The sequence below is a fragment of the Phascolarctos cinereus genome, unplaced genomic scaffold (assembly GCF_003287225.1).
Source record: "Phascolarctos cinereus isolate Bilbo 61053 unplaced genomic scaffold, phaCin_HiC Scaffold_8;HRSCAF=390, whole genome shotgun sequence".
NCBI lineage: Eukaryota > Metazoa > Chordata > Mammalia > Diprotodontia > Phascolarctidae > Phascolarctos > Phascolarctos cinereus.
Window position 1 is genome coordinate 59,595,377 of NW_027556291.1, and position 12,763 is coordinate 59,608,139.

Below are 12,763 nucleotides of genomic sequence, written 5' to 3' on the forward strand. Positions count from 1 at the left end.
TTCAAATCTGGCCTCAGACACTTAGTAGCTATGTGACTCTGGGCAAGTCCCTCAGTTCCTCCTCTGTCAGATGAGCTTTAGAAGGAAAATGGCAGACCACTTCAGTATCTTTGCCAAGAAAACCCCAATGTGGGCAGGAAAAGTCAGACGGGACTAAACAACAACAGTAATTGTTTGCATAATCACAGATTTGTAATGTCTTTGGATCTGCTACTGATAAATCACTAACCCAAACCCCTTCCTTTCCTCCTTCCCCACCTCTGTTATTACCCTTGAGATACTTGACTCCTTTTTTATTGATGTTTTCTGTTTCTTACATCACCAGGGTATCCCATGTATCTCTCCCTCCCCTCATCCTCAAGAGCCATGCCATGTGACGAATCATATTTCTTGCTTTAGGAAGAAAAAGAAAAGTGAGCACAACTGATCAATGCATTTGGGCAAACGTGTGCAATGTGTAACACCCATGGACTGCTCACTTCCTGAATGGGGTAGGGTGATGGTGTCTTCTCATGTTTCCTTTTCATTCCCACTTGATCTTTAACATTTTGTTACAGGTACTTTTAAATTTTTGCTGAGTCATTCTTTCCATTTCAATTGTTGTCATTACTGTGTATATGCCTTGTTTTCTTGGCTGTGTTTAATTCACTTTGCATCAGTTCACAAAGACCTTTCCATACTTCTCTGTACTTCTCACACATATCATTTCTTATTTACATTAAGTACGTAGCAGTATTCCATGCCTTTCCTGTTCCATGTCTTGTTGATAAGTATCTACTGTTTCCAAATCATAGCTGTCACAAAAAGTGGTGTCATAAGTATTTTGGAATATATATGGACTCTTTTGTTATTAATGGCATCATTGGGTTGTAATGGAGTCTTTGTTTTAAAGGCTTTGGGCATTTTCCTTTCCTTCTTTGCATAATTTCAAATTACTTTCCAAACTGGATGTGTCATTTCACAGCTCCTCCAATAAGGTATTAGCATGTGTAAATCCCTATACCTTTTTTAGGTATCAAAAACATAGTTGTGCCATAAAAGGAATTTGATAGGACTTCTTCTTTACCTGTTGTTTCAAATAGTTTATATAGTATTGGGATGAAATGTTTTTAAATGTTTGGTAGAATTCACTTTCACGGTTGATCTAGTCCTGGAATTTTTTCCTAGGAAACTCATTTATGCTTTTTTCAATATTTTTTCTTTTAAGATATTGTTATTTATGTATTCTGTTTCCTCTTCTTTTGACATGGGCAGTTTATGTTTTTGTAAGTATTCATCTATTTCATGTAGATTGCCAGTTTTGCTGGCATAGGATTGGGCAAAATAACTCCTACATGATGCTTTAATTTCCTCTTCATTGGTTACGCATACGCTTTTGTTTTTGAGAATGGCAATTTGGTTTTCTTCTTTCTTTTTGTTAATCAAGTCACCTAAAGGTTTATCTGTTTTTATTAGTATTTTCATAAAAGCAGCACCTGCTTTTATTTTATAATTTTACTTTTTAAACATCTTAGTCTCACCTTTGATTTCCAATTTGATGTTTAATTGAAGATTTTGTCATTTGTTCTTTTCCTAGATTGATACATTTTATGCCCAGTTCCTTGGTCTGCTCTTTCTCTGTTTTATGGATGTAAGAATTTAGACATAGAAATTTCCCCTAAATACTGCTTTGGGAGCATCCCACAAATTTTGATATGTTGCCTCATTGTTTTAATTCACTTTAAAGAAATTATTGGTTGATGCTGTGTTGTGTTCTTTGATCCACTCATTCTTTAGGCTTGGGTATTTTATTTTCCAATTAACTTTTAATCTGTGTTTCTACATCTCTGTAATGATATTGCATTGTGGTCTGTTAAAGGTGCATTTAGTATTTCTGTTTTTCTCCATTTGGTTATGAGGTTTTTATGCCCTAATATATGCTTATTTTTTCTGAAGGTGTCACGTACAGCTGAGAAAAAGTTATATTCCTTTCTATTTCCATTCAATTTTCTCCAGATTTCTATCCTATCTGACTTTTCTGATATTCTTTTCCTCTCCTTAAGTTGTTTTTTGTTATTTTATGCATAGATTTGCTTAATTCTGAGAGGTGAAAGTTGTGGTCACCCGTTGGTATAGTTTTACTGTCTAGTTTTACTGTCTATGTCCTTCTGCATGTCCTTTAACACTCCCTTTCAGAAGCTGGATACTCTGCCATTTGGTGCATCTTTGGTTAGTATTGATATTATATTATTGTCTATGGTACCTTTTAGCAAGATGTAGTTGCTCTCCCTATCCCTTTGAATTAGGACTATTTCAGCTTTTGGCTTGTCTGAGATCATGATTGCTACCATTGCATTTTATACTTCAGCTAAAGCCCACGTGTCTGTGAAAGGGCGAGGGGAGTGATTGTCTGCAACTTCAGGCCTTTCACACTGCTGTTTTCAGAGCTAGCTCTGGGGGTTTCAGAGTTTTTGGTGGTTCCAAAGTGATGCATTTGGGGAGAGGTTTGGTCACTGCTTTCCTGGTCTGTGCTCTGGGCCTTACCCAGGAAGAACCCCTGATCCCTTGGGACTCTAATGGATCCTGCTCCTCAGGGTCCCTGTTTCCTCTTGCCAGAAAGTTGTCACCCAGAAGTCTGTGTAGGCAGTGGAGTGTCCAAACAGCTTTCACGTTTTCCCTTGGGATAGTTGAAGTTTCTCTTGCTGCTGCTTACATTCAAGGTAGTTTATATTCTCTGTGGTACCACTCCCAGACCCTTGTACCCATCATAGAGAAAGCTTTTATAGGGCAAGGGTGCCTAGGATTGACTGATGGAACAGTTGGCATGTTAATTAGTTCTAACTGTGTGCTGTTGTGGTCAGTTTTTAGTTAGGGACTGGAGGCTGGTTAGTTCAGGGGCTCTGGATACAAGTTGTTGTCAAGGGCATTCCTCATCAGGACTGTGACCTTAATAGGGTATGCATCTCCAGAACCTAGCAGTGTACCTGTTATGCAGGAGGTACTTAAGAAATGCTTGCTGATTGCTTAATTAGGCCACCTGTCTTTCTCTGTGCCCAGCACATAGGAAGAGCTTCATCTATAGCTATAGAATGAGTAAATTGAGTTACAGGTCTAAGCTAGAGTAAATATGAATGATTATAATTCCATCTCTTATAGATTTCTCATTTATAATTTTCATTACTTATCACTTTATTTTTTTAATTATCATACGTAATTCATGTATTCCCTTATAGTTTAATTTGATCTGTTGTGTGAAGTGTTGAACTCTTCTCAAATTCCTGCAAAACAGCTTTCCACTTATGCCATCTGTTTTTTTTCCCATCAACTACAGACAGTTCTTATTTTGGGTAAGTGGACTCTTGGGCAAACCTCCAAGTAAAAGGATTTTGAAGCAATGTGAATTTGCCCACACATCCGGCTACAAGAGAAGGAGGGAGGCAGGAAGGGGGTCACAGGCCTGTGAAGGGAGGGGGCCAGGAGATGGTTCAAGGACACAGGGGAGGCCTGGGACAGAGAAGCAAGAGCAGGAAGAGGATCTGGCCAGGGTCGGGGCCAGTCACATGATGGATGACCTGGCCAGAACTGAGAGGAAGAACAAGCAGGTGACAGACGTATGGAAGCTGGACATGGCCACATGAAGAAGAAGACAGGCAACACATGGATGAGGAAAGACACACAGTACCCAATTGTGGGTGGACAGAAGACAGACACAGATACCAGACAGGCAGATAACAGGCAGAGCAGCCAAAAGTCTCCTCTCTCAGCACTAGAGGTCTCAAGCCAATCCCTGATCCTGAGGCTGCAGAGGTGGAAGAAATCACTCTGCACGTCCAAAACCTCTTTTTTTGCCCTTTCCCACCTCTCCATGAATACTCTGTAGATTCTTGACCTCATTTAAAAGTTTTTACTCATGGTTACTGTATCTTACTTCATGGTATCCCATGTATTGCCCCCTCTCCCTCTCCTCCTCTCTGAGAGCCATGCCATGTGACAAATGGTATCTTTTGTTTTAGGAAGGAAAAGCAGTCAACACCACTAAAATAGTACACAGAGGAAAAGATACTTGTGGTAGGAGACAGTCTCTCTGGGAACATTCTACTTACTGCAGGATCACTTTCTGTCAAAAAACATCTGTCTCTGAGCACGTGGAGGGAATGATACTTGTGATAGGAGAGACACTCTCTCTGGAACATTCTACTTACTGCAGGATCACTTTCTGTCAAAAAACATCTAGTCTCTGAGCACTTGGAGGGAATGATACTTGTGACAGGAGAGACACTCTCTCTGAGAACATTCTACTTACTGCAGGATCGCTTTCTGTCAAAAAACATCTGTCTCTGAGCACGTGGAGGGAATGATACTTGTGACAGGAGAGACACTCTCTCTGAGAACATTCTACTTACTGCAGGATCGCTTTCTGTCAAAAAACATCTGTCTCTGAGCACGTGGAGGGAATGATACTTGTGACAGGAGAGACACTCTCTCTGAGAACATTCTACTTACTGCAGGATCGCTTTCTGTCAAAAAACTCTGTCTCTGAGCATGTGGAGGGAATGATACTTGTGACAGGAGAGACACTCTCTCTGAGAACATTCTACTTACTGCAGGATCGCTTTCTGTCAAAAAACATCTGTCTCTGAGCATGTGGAGGGAATGATACTTGTGACAGGAGAGACACTCTCTCTGAGAACATTCTACTTACTGCAGGATCACTTTCTGTCAAAAAACATCTAGTCTCAGAGCACTTGGAGGGAATGATACTTGTGACAGGAGAGATACTCTCTCTGGGAACATTCCAGTGTAAGAAAGAAACTGGGTAGGCTTTCTGGGTAAAGAAACTAACCTTTGAGAGAAGCATTGGTGGGGTCTATAGTCTGCCCAGTGTGGTCTGAGACCCCACCTTTGTTTCCCATAATCAAGGTTGGTTTCTTTGCCCAGAGAGGCTTTCCAGTCTCTTTCTTACACCAGATACTACAGGCTTGCGTTTTGTGGAAACACATCTACTCTCTGAACACTCAGAGGAAAAGATATTTGTGGCAGGAGACACTCTCTCTGGGAACATTCTACTTACTGCAGGATCGCTCTCTGGCAAAAAACATCTACTCTCAACACCTGGAGGAAAAGATACTTGTGGCAGGAAACACTCTCTCTGGGAACATTCCAGTTACTACAAGCTTACTCTCTGTGGAAGCACCCGTAGCCTCAGAACACTCAGCAGACAAGACATTTCGGGTTGAAGACACACACTCTGAGAACCTTCTACTGACCACAGGCTTACTCTCTACAGAAACACATGGAGGGAAAAATGGATATATGATGAAGTAGAGACCTTTGAAGCATTCCTGATGAAAAGACCAGAGCTGAAGAGAAAATGTGACTTTCAAATACAAGACAAACATTAAAAGGTAAATATGAAAGAGAAATCCTAAGCGACTCAATAAGGTTAAATTGTCTACTTTTCTATAAGAGAAGAGGATACACATATCTTTAAGAATGTTGTCGTTATTAGAATAGGTTAGAGGGATTTTGCATAAAAAGAAGTTTTTACATAGGAAACCAGTTAGGTTGAGATGATGTAAAATAAAGGGATGGGTGAGAAATGTGGATGCCCTGGGAGAAGGCAGAAGGGAGAGAAAGAATGGGGGAAATGATCTCGTATAAAATAGGTGTGGAAGGAAGAGCTTTTACCCTGGAGTGGAGAAAGGTCGCAGGGCAGAGTGGCCAATGCTTGAACTTCAGTCACATCTAAATTGGTTCACAAAGAGGAAAATATCTATATCTATTTTGTATCTGTATCTATATATACTTACTCAATTGGTCATAAGAATCCATCTTACTCTAGAGGTAAGTAAGAGAATGGAAAAAGAGAAAGAAAAATTGGTGATAAAAGGGCAAGCTGATAAAAGAATACAGTGGTTATATGCAAAACTGAAATGAGAGGAGAGACAGGATAAAAAGAGAGAGAGAAGGAGAAACAGAAGAAAATAGGATGGAGGGAAATGTATAGTTCCTCATCCTCACTTTGTGAATGGGATGAACTCATGCATAAAATGGAAGGGGATAGCAAAATGGATTAGAAAGCAGTATCCAAAAATGTGTGTGTTTGTTTGTTTTAAAAGAAACATGCTTGAAACAAAGAGAGAACCACAGAGTTAAAATAGGGCGCTGGAGGAGAAACTGTTATACCTCTGCTAAATTAAAAAATGGAGGGGTGGCAGTCATGATCCTGAGATCAAAGCAAAAGCACAAATACACCTAGTAAAGGGGGTAAGCAGGGAAACGACCTCTTGTTCAAAGGAATGACAGACAATGAAGTACTATCAATAGTAAACATATTTGGGAAATGGCATAGGACTCAAATTCTTAAAGGAAAAATTAAACGAGGTACAGGAAGAAATAGACGGGAAAACTATAGTAGTGGGTTACCTCAACTTTTTGTTCTGAGAGCTAGATAAACCTAAGCATAAAATGAATAAGAAAGAAGTTAAGACGAGTGATAGAATTTTAGAAAACTTAGATATGAAAGACCTCTGGAGAAAACTGAATGAGGATAGAAAGGAGTACAGACAAATGGTGCTTCATGGAAATTCACATTATACAAACTCGACTTTATGTAAGGAATTCTATAAGAAATGTGCATTCCAAGAAAACACCTCTGCTTTACCATACTGTACTGGGATCTCTTTCTCCTCCTGTCCCTCAACTTGGTTCCTGTTTGGGCCTCCTACCACCACTAACCCTCTCCCCAAAGAAAGAGGTAAAAGAAAGTCCTCCAAGTGAAAGCAGAAAGAACAGACCTGCAGAGAGACAGCCACCACCACTGCTGAATGGGGACTTGGCTTGAGACCTCCACTGCTGAGAGAGGAGACCTTGGTTTCACTCTGCCCACCTGCCCGAGAGTTTGGTCCCTACATTTTGGTATTTTGTCCATCCATGTGGGTGTACAATGTGTTTGTCCCTGGTCCCCACCGAGTGTGGCCTGTCCTTTCCTGAATGTTTGCGTGTCCGGCCTTCATGTGTCTGCCTGCTGGCATGTTCTTCCTTTCAGTTCCAGCCGGGCCCTCATGTGGCTGGCCCCACCAGCCACGTGTTCCTCCTCCTGCTCTTGCTTCTCAGTGCCCAGGCTCCACGTGTCCTGGAACCATGTGCCAACCCCTCCTCCACAGGGGTGCAGTCCCCTTCCCACTTCCCTCCTGCCCTTTTCCACTTCTGTGGGTAAATTCACATGATGTAAAGGGTCTTCGGGATGGTCCACTTAAGTTGTTGTTGTTGTTGTTGTTGTTGTTGTTAATATTTATTTAGTATTTTATTTTTCCCCAATTATATGTAAAAACAATTTTTCACATTCATTTTAAACTTTTGAGTTCTAAATTCTCTCCCTTACTCCTCCCTCAATCTCTACCCCGCTCCCCCTCCCTCGCATCGAGCAGGTAAGCTGTTTGATATAAGTTGTACATATTTGGTCATGTAAAACATATTTCCATATTAGTTATGTTATAAAAGAAAAAATAGACCAAAAAAACCCATCAAGAAATATAAAGTTAAAAAAAAGTATGCTTTGATCTGTATTCAGAGACCACCAGTTTTTTCTGTGGGGATGGATAGCATTTTTCATCATTTGTCCTTCAGAATTGTCTTAGATCTTTATATTGCTGAAAATAGCTAAGTCATTCATAGCTGATCATCTTATAATAGAGCTGTTACTGTGTACCATGTTCACCTGGAACTACTCGTTTCGCTTTGCTTTAGTTCATGTAAATGTTTCTAGGATTTTCTGAGACCACCCTGATCATCATTTCTTATAGCATTCCATCACACTTACATACCACAACTTAATCATCCATTCCCGATTGATGCTTATCCCCTCAATTTCCAGTTCTTTGCCATGAGAAAAGAGCTGCTATACATATTTTTGTATGTAGAGGTCCATTTAGTATTTTTTAATATCTTTTGGAATAAAGATCTAGCAGTGGTATTGCTAGGTCAAAGGGTATGCATGGTTTTATAGCCCTTTGGACAAAGTTCCAAATTGCTTTATAGAACGGTTAAATCTGTTCACAGCTCCACCAACAGAATATTAATGTCTCAAATTTCCCACATCCCCTCCAGAATTTGTCATTTTCTGTCCTATTAGCCAACCTAGTATGTGTGAGGTAGCACCTCCCAATTTTTTCATTTGCATGTCTCCAATCAGTAATGATTTACAACATTTTTTCATATGGCTATAGATAGCTTTGATTACTTCATCTGAAAACTGACTGGTCATATCTTTTGATCATTGATCTGGTGGGGAATGGCTCTTATTTTTATAAATTTGACTGACTTGTCTATGTAATTGAGAAACAAGGCCTTTATCAGTGGAACTTGGCTTCAAGAATTTTTTTTTTACCACTTATGTTTGCTAACTGTATTTCTCTCCATCCTATTTCCCCCTTATTTCTTTTATTCTGTTTCTCCTTTCATGTTGAGGGCTTGCACTGATGGGTTTGAGGATATAGGTCATGTCGGGATGTTCGTGTTCCTGTCCATTATCTAAGAGCCGTCTCGGTCAGAACGTAGGCTCTGCGACCTCTTCCAGGCACTGTCTGTCCCTTGAGAGGATGAAGGATTTGTCAATAAACTTTGAAAGATAATCGGGAAGTGAGGAGATGATTCCGGGGGGTTACTGCCCCCAGTGACTGTTACCATGAGAAGAATTACTTGTTGATACTTGGTTTTTTCCATTCTTGATTCTGTTCCCACGAATGGGGTGTAAAACCCCTAACTCTGAGATCAATAAACGGAGCTTGTTTATACTTGCTACCCCCTGGTCCGCATTTCTCTCTCTCTCTCTCTCTCTCTCTCTCTCTCTCTCTCTCTCTCTCTCTCTCTCTCTCTCTCTCTCTCTCTCTCTCTCTCTCTCTCTTTCCTTCTTTCTCTTTTTCACTCTTTTCAGCCTCACTGGATAACTTCATAGTGGACTCAGAAGTCTGCAACAAGTGGCCCCAACGTGGGGCAATTGGGAGCCTGAAAGAGTGGCTTTCCCTGGTGAGGAGCCCTTGACCCAGGTGGGCTGCCTGGCCAGCAGCTGTGATGAGGAGCGCTCCACCCGCCTGAAACAAGATGGGAAATGGAGTCACTGGTAAGTAAGCGACTCCCGCTGTTTGAAATAAGACAGCAGAAGGATCGCTTGATGGGAAAAGAGGCGATTCCTGCTGTTTGAAAAAAGACGGCAACCAAGGTAAGGGTAGTAGATTCTAAGTAGTTTTTTTTACCAGGTTAAGCGGAATTAGAAAAATAGATTAGTGTGTATGTTTTGAAAATATAAGCAGTAAAAATGGGACAAGCTTTATCAACAGAGCAGAAAGGCAAGGAATATTATTTACAAGTATTAAAATCATTAGCAATAGACAGGGGATTATTAATTACTTTTGGACATCTGGTTGTAGCCCCCTGCACACTCTCCATGCCCTGAGCTGTAAAAAAGGCTCAAGCGGCAGGATGAGAAATCCCTATAAAACTACAGATTGCTTTGCCTCTTATAAACATCAAAACCTTAAGAAAGATTTTGCCTGGTTTTTGAATACCATGAAAAGAAAAGATAAAATAAAATAAAAAGTAGTATTATTTTATTTTGTGTAGGGGATTTCTGACAAGTTTCTCGCTTTTGGATTCTCCCTGTCATTTTGTTCTCTGTTTGTCTGTGCCTGTGTGAATAATGATCTGTGATTAATGTTTATAATTTGTCTGATCCTTTTCTGTCAGGCAGCCAAGGGCTGCAACTGGATTCTGAAATGCTGCTAGTGACTTTCTCGCTTTCCCTCTCCCTAATACCAGCGGCATTCCCGGGAGCGGGATGGGGGAGAGAATGGGAAAAAAAAATACTTCATTATTTAGGTTATGATTGATAAAAAGCAAGTTGAGAAGGATCCTTGAAGTGTCAGGTCAGAATTAGAAAGATGTTAGATATGTGCAGTTTTAAAGGGACTTTAATCAAAGTCCATCAGAGGGATAATTAGGTGGTAGGAAGACAAGAAAGTTTAAGCATGTAGGGATGAGAGGAGTATGTGTTGAAAGCTTAAGGAAGGTATAATTTATTTGCACAGTGTGAACAGAGGGTTTATGAGCAAAAAGATTTGGAAACTTTTAGAGAACTGATAGGAAGAAATTCTTTCTTTTTGCATTCTAAAGCTCTGGCTAAAAGCTTTGAATGTACAAAGATAAGTTGTTGAAAAAATATTCTCTTCCTTTCTCTCGCATCCCAGCCTTGGCCAAGTTAGGGTGGGGAAGAAAGAGAATGAGAATTAGAACAGGTTAAGTATTGGAACACAATCAAAAGATAATGTAGTTCATTCAAATCAGTAATATGTTTGTTTCAAGTTTTAAGAATCTACTATCATTACAAATTGGTAAACTTTTATGTGTTATGTCAAGCAGTTTTTAATAATTTGAATGTTATTGAAATGTGAACTACAAGATAGTGGGAAAGCTGTGTAAAGCCAGCTACATTATTTTATCAAGTACAGGTAATCTTGTTTTATAATATTCTATAACTGTCAATTAGAAAATCAGGTATTCCCATCTTTACCTATGATTAACAAACAACTTAGAACTAAAACAATTTAAATATCATTTATGAAAATTACCAAATTGTTAACTAAGTTATTTGAAGTCACTGTTTTCAAGTGAAAACTTAGACTTTTTAATTACTTATGAGTGAAAAGGAGGGGCACAAGGCAATTCCCTTTACTTTGTAAGTTTGCCAAGGCTCTTAGTAATCAGTTCTCTGAGCAAGGTCGTCCGCTTTGAGAGAAGAATTTGTTTATGTTATTGAGTTCCTAAACAATTCATTTAGCTTACTGAGAAATTGCAACTTTATATAAATGATTTCTAATAATTGGCTTTTTCACCAAGACAAGTTTAAATTTGGGAAAGAAAGGATGTTAGGTAAAATTTCTTATATATGTGAGTCCTAGTAAATCTTTACTGCTTATTACACTTCCATGAAAATAAAATTAACTGTATCTGGCTTTAAGCCATAATTAGTGAAACTTAACTCTTTGAGGTAAAAGACTCTTAGGACTATAATTAATTTTGTTTTAAGTTTGAATTTGGGTATAGTTGTCTCCATTAAATCAGTATTTGAAGTTTTCTTATTATGTTCTTTTAAGAAAGAATGTTTCCCACCAGGGGCCAAAATTTTATTCATAAAAACTATTATACCTGTTAGGCAAAAATATTCCCAGACAAAAATGATTTATTATATGGATGATAAACTTTACAGTTATCCTACTACTACCAAACTCTCCTTATTAATGCCTAAGTTTTAACAAGCCTTTCAGTCTCATAGATTTATAATTACTCCTTAAAAGGTATAAAAAAAAATCACCCTTTGCTTACTTTAAACTTCAGACATATTGGTTCACAGTCTACAATTAGACCACCAAAATACTACAAATTAGTCAAGATTCCTTAATAACTTTTAATAATTTTCAAATGACTTTTAAAAGATATTAGTTAGCTTTAGCCTACCTAATAGATCACAACTAATCAATTTTTTAAAGATGAATTTAAACTAGTAGAATAAACATAGTTGAAACTCAATTAATTCCCCTTAATTTGTGGGGCACAATATTTCACATTTAATGAGAGCTGTTATTTTCTCCTGCCCACTGTTTGTGCTTTTTCTATGCATAAAACTGACAAAATACAAAAGTAATCTAATAAACCTGTTTGGGTTCCTTAAAATTCACCTGTTTTTGTTATTGAAAAGAAGTCAGGAAAATTGACAATGCTTTATGACTTCCTGGCCTTTGATAATTATTGATTTAAAAGATTGCTTTTTTACTATTCCGTTACAAAAAGCTAAAAATGATATATGGTGACGTATTTTGTAGCTGTTCCATTTGTAGTGAACTCACACATTTATTATTGCAGCTTTAATGAGCTTTACAATACTCTGGGCTTATTATAGCCCTGGAAAAAGTTTAAGAAAAATCTTAATTCTCCTACCTAGGTCGTATTGTCACCAAAACAACAGTGAAACCACAAAAAGTACATTTACCTGTTAATTCTTTAACAGCATTTAATTTTAATGATTTTCAAAAACTTCTAGAGCATGTTAATTGGTTCCGACCACCACTCCAAATTACTACAGAACATTTGTGTAATTTCTTTTTTACATTAAGCGAAGACCCTTATTTAAAGTCCCCTAGCATATTAACTCTTAAAACAAAATATGAGCTTTAATTAGTCAAACAGAAAAATTCCTGAAACTCATTTCACCCATATTTCTTTATAGAAGGGCAAGGTGCTAATCTTGATACTCCAGTGTCCTCTACAATTTTTAATTTACAGAAAATGTATTTGCAGTTATTCATCAACTTTATAATAAAAAATAAATAGACTCTCTTGTTTCCTCTTTAAAAGATTGCCAAATTGCTGTTATTATTTTTTCTGGTCATATTAATATTGATATTCACTAACCATCTCTCAAAATATTAACCCTTTTTACGAATTATTCATGGGTATTTCAAAAAATTGTTAAATTTAACCTCATTCCTTCAACACCCACTGCGTTCACCAATGGGTTATATACAAATATATAACAGGATTTTGCTGAGCTTATCAATATTGTTTCTACTAGCAAATAATCTATTTATGTCTCTCAAAATATAGAGACTGCAAAGTTAAAATATATTACTAATACACAATTATATGCCCCTTTATACCACCTTCAAAAGTCACTTTGTTCATGTTATTACCTTATCTCTATTGCCTACATACAACTACATTTTAATTTGTC

The 12,763-nt window shown here is 38.1% G+C and overlaps 1 long non-coding RNA gene across 1 annotated transcript in view; it reads left to right on the forward strand.

Annotated features, from left to right (window-relative positions):
- The first annotated feature begins 4,523 nt into the window (after positions 1 to 4,523).
- The window catches only part of LOC144454986 (uncharacterized), a 269,329-nt gene continuing 261,089 nt past the window's right edge, over positions 4,524 to 12,763 (forward strand). The window contains exon 1 of the long non-coding RNA XR_013483595.1: positions 4,524 to 5,384. This is a non-coding gene — a long non-coding RNA (uncharacterized LOC144454986). The remainder of the gene's footprint in view (positions 5,385 to 12,763) is intronic.